We start from the raw sequence: 17,644 nt of genomic DNA on the forward strand, positions 1-17,644 counted from the left end.
ACTTTTTCTTCCTGCAGTTTAATGAGGTCAAATAAAATCAGGGAAAGACCACAAGTTTCAGATTCTTTCTTCCAATGAATCTAATCCAAGCCATGACATACGACTTAATTCACTAAAGCCTTTCATGTTATAACTGGATTCACCCTAGCAGGAGAGTCCCCTAAAGATATCTTTTGCTGAAGATGAATGGGTGATGCTGAGAGAAGAAGGTGCTAGTCTTCATTTCAGATGCACATTCCTTGGGTTTTGGCAGCATTGGGATGTCTTGGTTCTCTGAATGGGACATATCATGTATACCAGCTAAGATAAGATTGGAAATGCTATAATTTTATTGAGGGCGTGAAAGGGAAAATCCCAGCTTTGAAATTCTTCATTATTCAAACATATCTCTTGGGCATATTAAAAAAAAAAAAAATCTAAGTTCAGACTTGAAACAGGAGGGGAAACCCCTGAGAAGACAGAAAAGGGGAACCTGACATTTACTTAGGATTCTGCAGCTGGGTTATTTCTCAGGAAAATGCTGCTCAAGACAGAGAACCATAGGGCTCAGCACCAGCTGCAGAAGACTACCATGGGCAGTTGTGTGCTCTATACCTCTCTGCAAGTCCCTAACATCAGGCACCTTTTGGAAATTTGCTGATTAACCCTTGAAGCTTCCTTTTTTCTTTTCCTCTCCCCATCATCCTTTCTAGACTTTTAAATCCTTTCTAGTGTTGTTTGTAGAAGCCAACAACTGAAGGCAGCAAATCCACTCTGTGAAAGCCACCTTCCATTTCTGCAGTGTTAAACAACCAGTGGGAGAAAACAATTATCAGGGATCTGCTTCTACAGTACAAAAATATCAGTCAGGAGAGACAATGAAAATATTATATAGTGAAAAGCAGATCACCAAAAGCAGATAAGCCTAAGGGAGAAAAATACCACTTTGATCTAAAATACTTTTTAATGTCAGTCATACCCAATGTGATGGAAGAGTTTAGTTTCTCACCATCATTTTATTATGTTTCAGTAAAAAGTATGCAAATACAAGTCTATTCAAGTGCATGCAAAACAAAGATCACACCTACATAAAAAAAAAAAAGAAAGAAAAATCCTAAAGAAAAAGAGAGCTGTATATTTCATTTTAATGATTACACTTGGTATACACCTATTGTATTGGTTTGTGTCAGGGAAACTAGTGTTGGGCTAGAAAAATTCCCAGATAATATGAACCTCAGAAGTGCTGGAAATGTAGAAAGAATTTTGATATTATGTATGAAATTCTGAATGACTTTGGGGACTTACATAGTAAAAAAGGAGAGTTATTTAGGAGTAGAATCTGTGGTTTTGGTGTACAGTACAGTCACCAGCTACCCATAAACCAGCACTCTCTTTTGGCCATAATGAGGCAAATGAAACTGCAAAGAGCATTAGGCAAAATGATGTTAGTTAGAACAGCATGGGGGAAATCAACCCACCTGGCTTTGAGAATAGTTAAGATTGTATGAAATGGATTACATGACGTGATTGCCTGGAATAGCGGGGGATTGTGTTCCAAGAAACCTGGATCTGCTGGTGGAAATCAAAGTAAAAACAAGACTGAGAAGACAAGGGCTACTTAACTTATTGAAAATATACCTTGGAGCAAGATGTGAATTATTATGTTTGCAGTAGCCTGAAAGCTATTATTTATTCAGCTTTTTTGTGAAATCAAGAAGCAAGGACTCAGGCAGTCCTTTGTACACAGCAGCTTTGCTTCATTTTCTGTAATCACTGATAATCTTTACTGACACTGAATTAGAAAGTTCAGGAACAGGGAGGAAAAAAAAAATATGCTTGTTTGCTTTGTTGATAACTGAATAAAGCAAAAAAAGGATATTTGTAAGACAGGGTGGTAAAAGGATGATGGCCAGACCTGAAATTATTCAGAAGCAGTGGGCATTGGCAAGGAAAAATCCCGCTCATTTATCACAAAGCTGTGCACTTCCAAGCAGGATCTGGTGATAAGTCCGTGCTATCACAGCAGGTCTGTGTGTTATCTGCTGCAGAAAAAGGCTGGTGCACCACTCTCCAGCCTAAGTGCTGCCTGGCAAAACACAATCAAGTCTTGTGACAAATACTCGAAAAGAATACACCAATTACCTTAATGGAAAGAAAACTGTTTCCATACATGATCGAGCTTTCATGCTATTTGTATACAGGGCCTGGGAAGTGTGAAATGAGTCATGGGTAGCTTCTTTTTTAAAAGACTGTTGCATAAGTTATTAGACAGGCAGATACTATCAGGCCAGTGTACTGGCCTGAAGGAATAGGTAAACACAAAAGTAAAGAATGAAGGGATGAAGAGAGAGAGAAAGCAGTTGCTCACACAATACTGTCCTGCATGCAGGCAAATAGACTTTCTAGTGTCTTAAATTTCTTCCTCTAGTAACAGACTGAGGGTTGTACTGAACTTTAAAGGCCTTCATTAGTTGCTAAGTTATGCTGAGACCAACCACAGTGCAGCTATTCAATAGAGATATTCCATTATTTTGTTGCTAGACTGCTTAACATCTCAGTACCAGAAACAAAAAGCCCCAAAGACCAAGCACAAATTAGAGCTGTTAATCTTTAGGACAGCTGATCTTTCTAAATATTCTGGGACAGACATCTTTCTTCCTGCTGCTATTAGAGATTGGTTCTTAAAGAGTCCCTCTTGTATCAATGAGAACTATATAATTGTTTCCTTTAAATAAGCTTTTTTTTTTTTTTCATAACTGTATCAAGCTCAGCCGCATGGAAATATCTGGCATTTGCTCATTCTTGAGGATTTATGATATTGTTGCCCAAGATTACTGACTAGCCAGCTATGGAGCCATTCAGAAGCAAGAGTCTGTCCAGGGAAAGGAGAATTTCTGGTGTGTTGAAGTGCCTGTGGGCAGTTGGGAGGTTATGTCCACTTAAAAGGAGGATGCCTGCAGCAAGAGGAGATCTTTTCTTCAGTAGTTTTGTTCAAGCTACCAAACAAAATTATTTATTTAAAATTAAATAGTATGACTCATGTTTGCACCATATCAAATCTGGTTTGACTTTAATGCATTCTGTCTCCCAATCCATGTATGCCTACTCCAGGAAAAGCAGCAGCAAACATAACGGAGATGATTATTTCTCTGCTGCACCATTTCCTGTCAGTCTTCATCAAGATGAAAATTAAATTGTAACACAGCAAAGATGAGGGAACACCAAAATATGGTCACTGAAAGTGGACTAAGTGGTGCTTTCAACATGGAGGTAGATTCTGCTTCAATCGTATTTGTCTGTTAATAGCTACCTGACAGAGAAAACACAGATTTCTCTGGCCTTTCCTCCCTCTAAAGCTCTTCCCTTCAGTATCTGTTTTACTGAAGTCATGTCATATTTATTATAAATGCCACCTCAGAGCTCCTTTTAATTACTGCAGTGGATCATCAAAAGTTAGACTTTTTTTAAATTTTTGTTTTCAAGCTTATTTGTGGCAAGAGAGGGGACTGGGTATGAAACTGACTTCTGATTGAATTTCACCATGAGGAAGTATGCAAGGCTATTAAAATAATAAAAAATGCCACATAAAAAGTTTTAATCAAAAAGAGAGTAGATTTGGTTTGGACATAAGAAAGAAATTATTTTATGTGTGAAGTGGTGAAGCATTGGAAACGGTTGCTCACAGAAGCTGTAGATGCCTCATCCCTTGCATTGTTCAAGGTTTGTTTGGATGAGGCTTTGAGCAACCTGCCCGGGTGAAAAATAACCCTGCCTATGGGGTTAGACTAGATGAATTTTAAAGATCACTTCCAATCCAAACCATTCTCTGATTCTACAATTCCGTGATTCTATGATTCTGGGATTCAGTTATTACAAATTGTTCCAGGATGTCAATCCTGGATGTCAATCCTAGATGTCAATCTAGGATGTCAGTGTGATACCTGACAGGCTGCTTTATCTGATCAAGTGTTCCACAAGAAGGAATTCTTTACCAAATAACATACTAGAAATTTGTCATATATTACAAGTAAAATTCAGTTCATCTCTGCACCCAGCCATGCCTGATGAGACTTCTAGGAATTTGATTGCATTTATTATATTTATTCATTTTCCTATATTTATGTTAGAAATTCAAATAACGTCAGCCTGAGATGAAGAGTTTTGATTTAAAAAAGGAACTGCTAGAACAGCTTTATTCAGTATCTTACTCTACTCCATATTTATACTGAAACATTTCTTTCTTCAAACAACATAATTTATTTCATTCTTATTATTTCAGCACCTCCAATTTTTATCAAAAATCTCACTGGAAATGTTATTGCTGCAGAACTTCCTGTTGAGATCATATTAGGAAGCAAAGGGAGTGTCACAGAGGAATATGCTCTCATATTTTTGGTATCACCTTTCTCCTTTTAATTTCCTCTCTATTTGTATGGGAGGAAGGGGAGAGTCCAGAATCCAGTGTCTGAAACACTTACTAGATTATCTTCCTGTCATTCTCTGCTAATACAACATTCTTCCCTCCGTGCCATCAGCTAGTGTTTTGACAAGTCATCAAAGACCCAAACAAACATTCTTCTCAGGAAGACTCATATCTCACTGTTGCAAAGGTTTGTTTCATGCTTAGCCAAAACAGTCCTTTTCAAGGCCTTCCATGTAGTTCTGTCAAATAGTAACACCCAAACTACTTTCCTTCCTTGGAATTTAGCAGCCTTCAGTCATACACAGGTTTTTGTGAGAAAGCAGTTTGTTCTGTGAGCATCATGCGCAATTGTTGCACCGTGTAGTTTGTCCAGAAACAGAGAAAAGTTTTAGCCCCAAAATGTCACAATCTTTGTAGCCAGCTAAAAAAGCCTTTAAGAGCAAAAATGTCCAGGTAACTTTAGCTACTGGCTTTGTTATAAACTTCAGCTCCACAGGAGTAAAGGGTTGTGAGAGCTTGTATTTGTGCAGACCTTAGAAGATAAAAGTGTTGAAAGTTATTTTCTACAAACATATGTGATGGCTAGGTTGATGAACACTGGACAGGAGCCTCTAGAGCTGAGAAGCCACTGTCTGAACTTACAGTGCAATATCGTGTTTGTTACACGAGACAGGAATTCAGCAGTATCCACTGGACATTCTTCTCTTGTTTGTGTTCCAGTTCAAATCTCTAGATGACATGTTTAAAAGCACAAAAACAAATATGTATATGCATGTATGGACATTTCCTACTGTCATTTTCCAAATCTATCTTTCCAAACAAAAGCAATACTAAAATGGGCATAATATTGGGAGTCTGTGGAATTTAGTACCTTAGACTGAACAATATTCCAACGTGTTAATTACTTTCAAACATTTATTTTGAAATTAATAAATTCAAACTCAAATTCAGCTCAGAACATGGCAAGTTTTGGAAATACACAATTACAATATAAACAGTGCATATTTCTAACCCTTTCTCATATAACTAGAGGGAAGGTGAAAGTATTTCAAAATCAATATAGTTACATTTACTGTTACTAATTCAATAATCAATAATCCTTCATCATTGCAGTAGTAGCAGTAGTAACAACAACAATAATAATAATAATAATAATAATAATAATAATAATAATAATAATAATAATAATAATAATAATAATAATAATATTTAGTCCTTGAAGTGTAGCTTTCCAGCTTGTTTTCTAGCAACTTTCTAGTAATTGTACTAAATATTTCTTGCAAAAACAACATGTAGTGATCTTCCTTTCAGAGTTACGCTATTTTAATTCCTGTTAATATCATCTTTAGAAGATAAGAGCCAGTTCCTCATTGGAAGGGCTGGTGTTTCAGAAGTTAACTTCTAGGAAGGCTACTTCATTTCTTCTCAGCTACTTCATGGCCAAAAAAATTTCTTAATACATTTCCCATTTCATTTTCAGTTCAAAAAGTAGGTTTAATGTGGTTATTCCTGTGAAACAAATGTTTTTCTAATATTGTGAAATTTAAGGTATGGAAGAAGAGTAAAAGCTCCTACTTTGCATCACTCCTACACATCTGATAGAAAATTCCCATCTATGAGTCACATGTGGTACAACACAAGCAATCAGCCCACATGATTACTGTGAATCTTAGCTTGTAGCACCAAAGGAAGTATGGGGCTTTCCAGATCGCTACTGCAATGCAAGCAACATTTTAGAGTGATGAACTATTATTTCTGTCAATTCAGACAGCACAGATATCACAAACAGAAACTTTCTAAGGAATAAAAGCTTCTTGTGTCTTACACAAAGCAATGCACTGTGCAGACAAAGTGAGCAAACAGAAAAGGTGTAAATAATTAGGAAAATAATAGGATAGAAGAGAGAGTGAGTTTACAACTTCTTCAGTTCCCTGTCCACAAATCACTGATGTATTAGAAACCATCACAGCTAAGTTTGTGTCCTCCTACAAATTCCCTGTTGCAACGTTCTTCCCCTTAGAACTGTCTTCATCACTGTTAGGGTGTATTTTTACCCACATTTACTTATGCAAGTTAGAACAGATATTCAGTGAAATACCATTAGAGGTATCATAAAGCTGGCTGAATTTTATGATGAATTAATTTCATGAGAAAATGCCAATCCCCCAAAACCAGAAGGTGTTATGGAAGGCTGTTAGCCTCACAGCCTCCTGGCAAGCATCGTGTCATTGTGACACCAGACAGGACTTCAAGCATCTGTGACCCTCATGTTAGAACTGCCTCAGGGACCTGAAGACTTTCAGAGGTTGTCATGTGCAGCCTTCCAGACTTCTGTACCCTTTCCAATGACAACAAATCCTTGGATCTCAAACCCTCCCAAACCTTTTGCTTCTCCTGCTTGTGCCGGGAGGCTGGCAGTCTTGGAAAACCCTGACTAATGCCAAAGCTCAAAGGTCTGTCTCTCATGCTCATTGATTACATGATGTGAGGACTCATAATCTCCTAGTTGTCTTATTGACTTTCTTTTTATAGCCAAGCCAAGAGATGCAGTGCTTGGCTTTCCACTCTCACTACAGACTTGCTAAGCCAGATTCTAGTTTTGCAGATGTAGGCATCTTCATTTTTTGTTTCAAAATGGATCACTCTTGGTCAGCAGGTCTGCACTTTTGGGGTGCAGATAGTTCAGCTTTATCTTCAGATGTAAAGATCCAAGCTTCTAAGGGCAAAATCAGCTGCTCTTCTCACCTAATCAAACCATGTCCTTCCGTGTTAGAGGATCCGCTAGCAAAATATGCTTTTGACAGAAAATATTACATCATTACTTTTTTTGCCAAGAAAAGTTACACCAATTTATCCTTGATGTCTCTGTCAACCTTGCATTCTGTGACTCAGTATGGTTTTCTCTTTGTACTTATATTTTAGGGTTGAAGGGCTTTTAGGTCATAATGATGCTATGCCAGCTCATTTTGGTATGTCAGCTAATCTCAGCAGACACATGCTTTCTACAAAGTGGTAAGACTTGAGTTACCACTATCTTCTATTTCAGTTTTTTGGGAAGAAAACCTCAATATATGATGATTAACCAACCAAATAAAATGTCAGCTTTAAGATTCACCACCAAGGAGTTCATACGACATTGCTGAATGATCCCTCATTCTCCCTGGCCCAGAGTTAACTTACATCTGCAGTGAAGACTGGATCAGGACAGCAAAGGAAAAGCTGTTTCCCAGGTATGTGACTGGGAGCACATGCTGCAGCAGAGAATCATAACAGCAACGCTGTATTTCCTAATTCCAGTAAATTCACCTGTGAATAGAGTACTACATGTATATTCCACTATCCCTGCTGGAACAAAGACTGTGAGAGAAACATATAGCTATTAATTCCTTAAGATTAAACCAGACAAAAGTTGCTGTTTCTCAATTGAAACTCAAACCAGAAAGAGCTCTGAAAACTCCAGAAATCTGCACATCCCCAGCAGTCTCACCTAGGACAAGTCTCACAGTTGTGCTGCAAGGTTGTTGGGAGAACTTACCATTACCACCATATTGCAGATCACTAAACAAAACCAGTTAGCTCCAAATTTTCCCCTTTTTTCTTGAGTGATTCTCTTTCAATGATTAAAATGGCCTGGTCAGACATCAAAAGAGTAGTAACAGAATCCAAAATAACTCTAAGAGAAGTAAAACTGATTATTGCTAAGGTTGGTTGCAGGTGCTAGTTCTGCACCAGCTCCTCTAGTTATTATGTTTATTAATGTTAAAATTATATTTTCTATTTTTTCTATTTTGTGTCTTCCCTTTGACTTAAGTGAAGACCAAAGCAAAGAAAGGAAAAAGTGTATAAACTCTGGGCATGCAAATCACACTACTTTAAAACAGTCACAAAATTTCTTGCGAGGGAGATAAGACTTTATGCAAATTATACCTTACACTAAACTGATTGTATCTGCATGCAGATGATAAGCTGAAACACACCATTGAAATCTGTGCCTGCTTGCACACTCACAGAAAGGTCATTTTGATAGCTGAGTACCTGCTGTGTCTTATGTGACACACTGCATTTATTTGAATGAGCACAACATTTTCCCCTGGCAGAAGAACTTTGTCAAGGTAGCATTCCCTGACTTCTGATAGTTTCCTTCTTATACTTATTTGGTGTTATTGTTGCAGAGAAAGCTCATGTACACTCTAATACTATCTCCAACACAAGTTCAGTTCTTTCTAGAATTGCAGTTTGCCTGGTCAGGACTGGACACTTGTCCTCATTGAAGTCAATTACAGCTTTTCCCAGAACAATAACTTCAGGGAAAGGACCCCCACAGGCTGTAATACACATTAAATGATGTTATAAGAATAATTGCAGATGACAAAGAAGGTCCATACACTCCACTATGAACTGCACTGTTAGCATTAGTAATGTCAAGCAGCAGACAGGGAGAGAACCAGGTCAGCACAGAACTGCACACCCCAAATATCACCCTCATCTCCAGCAGTCAGAGGCTGACTAGCTCTTACAGCACGAGATGTATTACTCACTTTTTTCTTTAATAATTATAATAATTCTGAACATTCTTGCTGCTATTTTTTTTTCCTTAGTTAGTGCTAAACAGCTCTGTGACATCCACTGTCAGCCTATATTTACTTACACATCTGAGGAAAGCATATCCTCTGGATTTACTGTCTTTTAATCTCAGTTATGGTCTCTTTCTTTCTGTGGTGCTGGGCTGGCAGACAAAAGGCTTCAACCTTGCCTTCTTACATGCCAGTCTGGAAGGTTGTGTGGTCCAGCTTGCCACTAAGAGCTTGGGCTGCAGTCCCTAGGGCACTCCCATCAAACCTGCTTCTTCATCCCAGGGAGCAAGGGACAACTTGCTTATGCAGCAGACTTGTCTCCTGCCGTGCCTGTGACATCCCAGCACAGATCACCAAATTCTTCCTCCTACCAGCCTGTTGGAAAAGGTGAAGGGCTGTGGCTCCTGCTGACTGGGAAAGGAGCAGAAAAGATGAAGGAAACACTGACCTGACCTACAGGGAGGATTTAATCCATGCTAGGAAGTGTGAAGTATGGAAGATATGTGTCAACACATAACCAAGACAGAGCACACAGTAATTAGTTCATCCAAACTAAAGCAAAATTCCCCATCTTCTAAGAGGGATTTTGCTTAAGACAGCCCTGACCTAACAAAAAGGCACACTACTTATGCAGTAAAAATTTCAAGGCTCATCGCAGTGTCCAAGTATGATCAAAATAGATCAATATTGCAAATGTTGTCTCCCAAATTGCCATCATTGCTTACTTATAGTTCTGATATACCCTTGGGAATATAACAAGTTGTGAGAAGCGTCTTTTTGATGCTAATGATTTCCCATTTTGATATGAGATGTTATGCTGACACAGTATCTGTCTTCCTGTTATGTACTAGTCAGAGTGTCTTGGAAGAAAAGACACTGCAGCAGTGAGAGTAGTCAATAATTCTTTTGGTTTATCAGAATCTATTAATTTCAAATTTCCAATGGCCAATACTTGACACTTATGTTAGCTTTCAATTAGTCATTTCAACTAACAGAGAGAATCCTTTAGATTTTAAAGATGCTATGAAACTCCTGCTGAATACACACATGCATTTTATAACTATCAAGCAAAATTGTTATAGATGGTTAACCACAAAATACTATGGCTCTTTCAAAAACAATAATTTAACGACTAAATTCCTCGACTTCTCCCAGTAGAATAGCTCAAATTGCTGTTGGTTTTGACAGGTTTAACATTACTTTGGCACTATTTTTCCTCATTTCCTATTTGTGGAAATATAAATATAATGTCTTCAATTTTCTTACATGTGAAGAACCTGTTCTAATGAAATGCTCTTGCAGAAAACCCAATATAAGAAAAAAAAATTGTTATCAAACAAACATTGGGGTCTGTCTTGAGTATTAACTATAGTACTACTACTAGATTATGCTTCCTACTGAGACACATGTCAGCCTTGTTGCCTCATATATTTCATTTGTACTCACTGGAACTGCTATTATTCTTAAGTACCTAGCTGCACACTTGATAGAGTGAGGATTTTGTTGCTAGTATGTCTTACCATTAGGACAGGCACAGAATGGCTGATGCTCTCTGCTAAGCCCAAGAGCCTAAGGGAGGACGTGGCTGAAGGAGTTACAAGATTACCTACATGATGACCACCCATATTCAGAGATATTGACTGGATTCTGGCAGCAGAGGACAGAGTGTTTCTGCAGCAACTTTGCAAGACAAAGATAATCTATCTGTAGCAAGAGATCTAAAACTATTTTATTGTGAAGGAGCTCTGTGCACACTGAAGAATAATAAAAAGACAAAAATGCTGTTTAGTGGTACTAGTCAAAAGCAAAGTGCTTCCACAGCAAATGGGCAGATGTAGAAAACACTGCTTGGCATTTTCCAGCTCCATTACTCCTGCAGCATGAGCCTTAAACAAAGTCCAGGCAAGGAATGGGTTACTGCATTCCCAGCTGTTCACACAAAAGGACACTTTGTACCTGTTCCCAGTGAATGAAAGTTTGCTTTGTGTAAAAGCAGTTCATCACCCCAGCCTTGGAGTCCAGGGGAGCGGTGGAGCAGCAAAGCTCAGGCATGCTCTGGCTGGAACCAGAGTGCTACTGGGGAAGAGGAAGGCTGAGGGGCAGGTCTGCTGCAATCGAGATCCATTAGCTTTAATGTGTAAACATGCCGCCACCTGAAGTTTGATGTAATAACAAACGCAAACAGCAGGGATAGTCTGCTAAACGTAAGCAAGAGAATGTGTATTTTTCACTTTAATCCCAGCTCTATCTAGTTTACTGTATTTGCTTAAGGCTGGAGTAATTTTCCTATTTCCCACTGAGGTACTATTCAGAAAAGTCTGCACTACATTGACCCTATGCAATCATAAAGCAGTGTACTCCATGCTTCTTTTGATGTTCTCTTAGATCTGCATCTCCTAAACTGTGATTTGTTTCAGACATTGCCATTAGGTTTGTGCCAGGCCCTCAGCCAGGGTAAATGAGTGTAGGTCTGTGGGATCTCAGGTGAGCCCCAGAAGTTCGTGCCAGTGGCTGCCTTGGAAAAGTCACGTCTCAGGTGATGCAGTTATGACAAAGGCATGGGCTGTGGCTAGAGCTGAGAAAATATGAACCTAGGCTAGAATTTCTATATTAAAAAATAAAATAAAAAAATAGAATTAAAACCAAAGTCACATAATTAAACGAGCAGCTTCTCCTCATGTCAGCTGGTGACCCAGCAGTTTAAACGCTTCTCCTCCACACAGGGGTCACAAACAGGGCATGTGGGCCATGTGTCTGGGCCAGCACACAGCAGCAGGACAGATCTGGATTTCCTCTACATCTTCACCCCTCTGACCTTCAGAACATCACCTCCCACCCCCACTTTAATCCTCGAGTCTTTACTTTAGAGCTTATAATAAATCAATAGACAATAGAAGAAAATCCCTGTGGGAGCTGCAATTCTGGTCCTGTTATAAAAGCTTAAATTCCCCACCTGCCACTTGACCAGCAAAAAGCCTGGATTCCCCACTCCAGTTCAGATTATGTAAAACTATTCAAATCCTGAGTGACAGTAGTTATGAAGACAGTTGGACTCTCCAGCTGGGGGAGGCAGGAGCAAATACTGTGGAGTCCGGTAAGAGCTCTCTTTCTATTCACCCTTCCTCCCAGAGATTCTTACAATGCCTTTGGTTTCTTTTGTTTTTTCTTTCTTATTTTTCTCTCTTTTTTTTCTTTTTATCTTTTTTTTTTTGGTTCCAGTGAAGGGAAACAAATAATCAGTTAAGTAAAAAATACCCAGCCCCAAAGCTCTCAGAAATGTAATTTAAAAACAGAGACTGATTCAGAAACAGCTCTCCTCTCACTCAAACACACCCTCCACCCCCACCCAGCCAATCCCCTTCCTCTCCACACCATTTCTGAGTTGTGTTATTTGTTAAAGAATATGGCAGAAGATGGTGGGGTGAGATGCCATGTGAACCAGTTATTTGTCAAAACCCCCCAGTTTGACATGTTTCTGGGAGGCAGATTACACTAGAATGATGTTATCACCTTTTCAGTCAATCAAATCAAACCCCTCTTCAGCTCACTAAAACTCTGCCACTGCCAATATTACCATTCCTGGTGGTATTTCAAACTATTTACCAGGAGGGTTTTGATTCAGGAATGCAAAGTGGTTTCCCATGACAGTGGTTACCGTGCATTGGGGAGAGCTAGAGCAAGAATCCCAGCCACGCAAAATCACAGTGAATTGTGAAAGCCCCGTTAACTTCCCTGTGTTCATTGTGTTCTGAATGCCCATACAATACTCCTGCCCATGCAGGGGTAATTGGAGAAACCTCTCTGTTTACACCTCTTTCTTACAAAGGCTGGGCTTCTACAGAAGTCAATAAAGAATGTTTTATTACTGGGAGGAGGATCAGCCCGATGAAGTTTTGCTGAATGTGCAATGTTCATTTGACCTACATCGCATCTGAGATCAGCTCTAACAATATGATGGATCAGCATTTGATAAAGCCTCCAAGAGGCATAACAAAAACATACACCAAACACGCCTATTGCCCTATGACCACAACCCTTTAACCTTCTCTTTTGTTCTGATCAAGAGCTAGTTTCTTATCTCTGTTGCATTTGTACAGTTACATTTTTCATGTGCAAATCCCCACCTTTACTTTTTTTCTTTTTGTCTGGCAACACAGAGATGCCATGAAATGGTATAAAGAGGAAAACTGGAGATCCCCTTGCTGTCCTGTTGCAGTCAGATCAAACTCAGAGCCTTTCTTCCTTGCACCTTCCAGGCTAATGGGTAGTGCAGGCCTTTGCCATAGCCCTCATTCTCCCACTCCTCCTAAACCAGGATGAGGTTTGATTCATGTAACACTTCTGTTACCATGAAGGAAGGTGCCTAACCCCCTTCCAGCCTAGTGTTCTGAGAGAGCTTGGCTGAACTGCTCTCTGCATTGCCCAATGTACAGACCCTGCTAGCTGAGCCCAAGTGGCTTTTACATGGCTAAGTGAATAAAGCCACTAGAGCCCAGAGGGGTCAGAAGCCTCCAAAGTTCATGCCAGGATTTCAACCTGCCACAGGACTGAAATAAAAAGTAGAATTGGTTTCCTCTAGTGTCTTTAATTCTGCTAGCACCCAGAACATTAGCCAAGGTGTTCACAGTTGCAAATGTCTCTAACAAAAAGTTCTGAATGAAGCTTTCACAGAAGAGCATGGGGGGAAAAAAAAACAGTGGCAAATATGAGTTCTGATGTAAAGAAGATTGCTCTGCCAAGTCTTCCATTTAATGAAATCAAGTTATAAGATTAATTTTAAACACCAGAATTTGTGCCATTGTATTAAAATTTACACCATAATAAATACTTCTTTCTGGCTGGCTATAGCTGATGAATTTTGAGGTAGTGGCTGGGCAAGCAGAACCCATATGCCCCCTAAAATAAACAGAACACTCCTAATTTAGACAGTTTGTTTCCTCTGCAGGATTGAGGAGCATCCAGTTCAAGTCAAAATGAGAATGGGAGACACAAAATCCTTCACAGAAATAGTTTTGCTATACTGCATTTATAGCTAATTATTTGGCCATGTGAACAGCTCCTAGATGCAGGTTTCAATTATAAATATTTATGCACAGGCAAAAAAAAAGCATTTTGAAAATTTTTATCCTTCCCTGATTTGCCTTGTGGAAACACACACTTTCATTTTTTTGTTGTTTTTTCTTTTTCCTGAGAAACATTACGGTAATATATTTAAAAGCTTCATAGCAGAAAGGGCATGGGAGTCACTCTCAGGTTCCAGCTTTTCACCACTGTGTGCCACCAAAGAATGCATTCTAATAGGTCTGGGACAATGAGAGAGAAAACGTAAAGTTTAATTTGAGAAAGGGGTCTTTGAATGGGTAATTCCCTTATGAGTTCAAAGTACCCAGGTTTTTCTCTGCCTCAGAGAGACTCGGCAGCAGTTTCTGAGTGGTGCTGCCAGTGGGTGTGATCTGGATAAACATTACAGTTGTTCTTCCCACACAGTGTCCCCCTGCCACTGACATCAAGAGACTGTCCCAGGCAACTAGCATGTCCTGGGATAATGCTCAAACCACATGTTTAACACAGCAGGTATGTTAAATGGAGTGAACTTGGCAGGTTAAGGTCAGTCTCCAGAGATAACATTATCATAATAGCCATTTGTCACCAGCAGGAGCAAACACAGGCATGTAGCAATTCCTTCTTTCCACAGCTTTTGCCAGAACCTGATAGGAAATAAAAATACCAGAACTTTAGGAATCAGGGTTCTCGCTACCCTTATTTATTGACAGTGTTATGTTTGATTCTTCAGTATGTCCTGCTACCTGGCCTGTAGCACTAGCAAGATAGCAACAGCTTTAACCAGAGGAACCTCAGGAAAAAACAAATCAGGTACGTAAATTTTCCCATTCATGCTGCAATAGCATTGAGACCTGTCTGTGCATTACCCAGAACAACAAAGCTATACAATTTTAGTCTTTTTCAAGTCCTTCATTCTTTCCTCTTGAACTATTCCAGACTTCAACACACTGAGTTCAGAGAAAGTTCAAGCTCACTACTTATACCAGGAGCGATGAAATCTTTGGTTTCCACTTCACAGGGATCATTGCAGGTTCACAGAGTGGATAAAAGGGAACAACTAATATTTGTGTCAGCCTGGCACTCAATCCATGCTGTTCAGCCTCCTTGCTGCACTCCTTGCTGAGCTGGGATGGAAATCATTCGCAGCTAGAAATGTTTGGCACATCAAAGCTATGCTGCCAAGCTGGTACGTCTAAAATGTTATCTGTCCTCTCTTGTCTACATTTATTTGCAAAATCCGCATTATCTTTTGAATATAGAAGTGTTTTCTTTCCAGGCATAGCTTGGAGTGAATACTTTACTAGGTCAGTATCAATGTCAAATTGTTAACAGTCTTAGTCCAGTGAGTATGCAAGGGAAAAACAAAAAAAAAATGCCAACAAACAAAAAAGGGGGAAAGGGTGAAGATATCTTAGAGAAGGAATAATTCTGTTTGGACTTGCAGAACATTATCAGAAATTACAATGAGAAAAAACAGATTTTTGAAAGTTAGGAAATTATATAACATACACATTCTCAAATCTGAAAACAGGATTCAGATCTCACATTTTAAAAGAGGCATAATATATTGACTTACTTTATTGACTTGTTTGTGGTCCATGATAAACAATGCATCATATAAAAGCCACCATCCATTACACTATGGAGCATACTGGGGGGAAATAAAGAAGAAAATTCAGCATTCCTTCAAATGGAAATGCTTGCAATAAAAAGATGAGAGAATTTTCACTGAATAGTGTTTTCCCAATATTAAAAAGCAAAACTTCTTTTTCAATTTTCAAGTCCTGCTGACATTTGCTTCGAAAAGAAACTGGCAGTAGCAACAATAACAAAGCACTGCTGTTGAATTAACAAAATATTTAATGTGATGATTTAAAATACGTTGTACAGTTGAAAGTTATGCCTTTGGCTTTAGCAGGTGAGGTAGTGAATTTTTATCACCCCAGTGTAAGTAGGAGCACATCCCCTTCAGTTTGCTTGGAGAGCAGGTTCCAGCAGGGGCAGGCAGACCAGGCACAAGTGAGGGCTGCTGGTGACAGGGCTGGAGTGACTTTCACCCCACGGATGGCACTGCCCTTGTGCCTGGACTTGCAGGTGCTCCCAGCCCGACAGTGTGAAGGCTTGGCCTCTGCTGGGCACAGACAATGCAACAGGAGATCAGCCAGCTGTGCCTTTTGCTCACTCCCACTGCCTCTGACCAGTGCAACATGGTTGCTTGCTCCATGGCATGGTACAAAGAGCAAACAAAATCTGCCCTGACATTCCTTCATCTCATCCCTTCCCTTCAAATCAAATAGGTCTCGTAACTGCATTTGGGTGGCAGGTTTGCAAAATTGTAGGCTCCCTAAGGCAGAGCCAGCGTGATGTGATTTGCCTGTACAGGACCCAGCAGAATGAGGCCCTAAACCTAATTTGCAGCCTCTAGGCACTACAGTAATATCACTAATTTAATACAAATGACAATGAGAGGAAGGGACATGCTATTCACAAGAGTGACTTCCATCCACAGATGCTTGGCAGGACTTCAGATTTGCATTTAGGGAGAGCATAGGCTTTGCTGAAATGGCCATTCTTTGTACAAATATGCCCCCAGGCAGCAATAAAAAGAAACAGATGCAGATTAACACTAACAAATCACATAGCCATTGCACTATACATGTAACCTAATGCATGTGAATAGTCCTACTGGGTTTACATCTGTTACAGACTCACAGACTTGTTGAAGGCATGTTGAATCTCCCTCACAGCACCAACTCTCCCCAAAAGCAAGGAGTCTGGCAGCAAAGTCACCCCCACAGAAACTGTAGGACACCAGAGAAGGGCAAAGTGGGGTACAGCCACCTTCACTTCACCTGACAAGCTCTCAGAATTTGAGGCATCTTGTGAAAAGTTGCTATCTCAGCTCACTCTGACTCCCATGGGGAGATTGAGGGGATAGAATGATTCATTCATCCCAATACCTAAGGGACCTGCTATAAATCAAAGTGGTTAGAGCAGAGTTGGAGCCTGGATGATCTGCTTACACTGATCTACAAATTTTTAGATGACTGCAGGTGGGTAAAATAAATCTCACTTTGGTGGCTGACTCAGTTATACCACCACAGCAGTATTAAAAGTGAAGGTAGAGATAAGGAAGTACATCCCCCTGCTCTCTAGGGCAGCCAGAGCTCAGTCAAAGTGGAAAAGGTAGTTGTGACCTGTAGGTGAGCAGATCACTACAAGTAGGCAGCTACTTTTGGTGTCCTGTCTCTTCCCTCCACTGACAAAACAGACAGACACTGGCAACTTCAGCTAAGTAAGGCTGACAGCACGTATTGTTCTCATGGTCTTAGACACTATCAGTGGTGTGACAACTTAACCATTCACCCAAATGAGATAACCCAGAATCTCCAACAGCTCTCATAAGAGTTATGGACTAAGATGGACTACGCATTTTGGAGAAGGGATTCAAAATTAGAGGGAAGGCCAGCCAAAGGGACTATGCAAAACATGGTCCACGCATTTATTTCAAGTTCCAAATTGACAAATTTGATGAAAGACAGAAAGACAAGAAAGACAGAAAGAAAGACAGCAAGACAGAAAGACAGCGAGAGAGAAAGAGTGA

The sequence above is a fragment of the Parus major genome, chromosome 1A (genome assembly GCF_001522545.3).
Source record: "Parus major isolate Abel chromosome 1A, Parus_major1.1, whole genome shotgun sequence".
In the NCBI taxonomy this organism is placed as follows: domain Eukaryota; kingdom Metazoa; phylum Chordata; class Aves; order Passeriformes; family Paridae; genus Parus; species Parus major.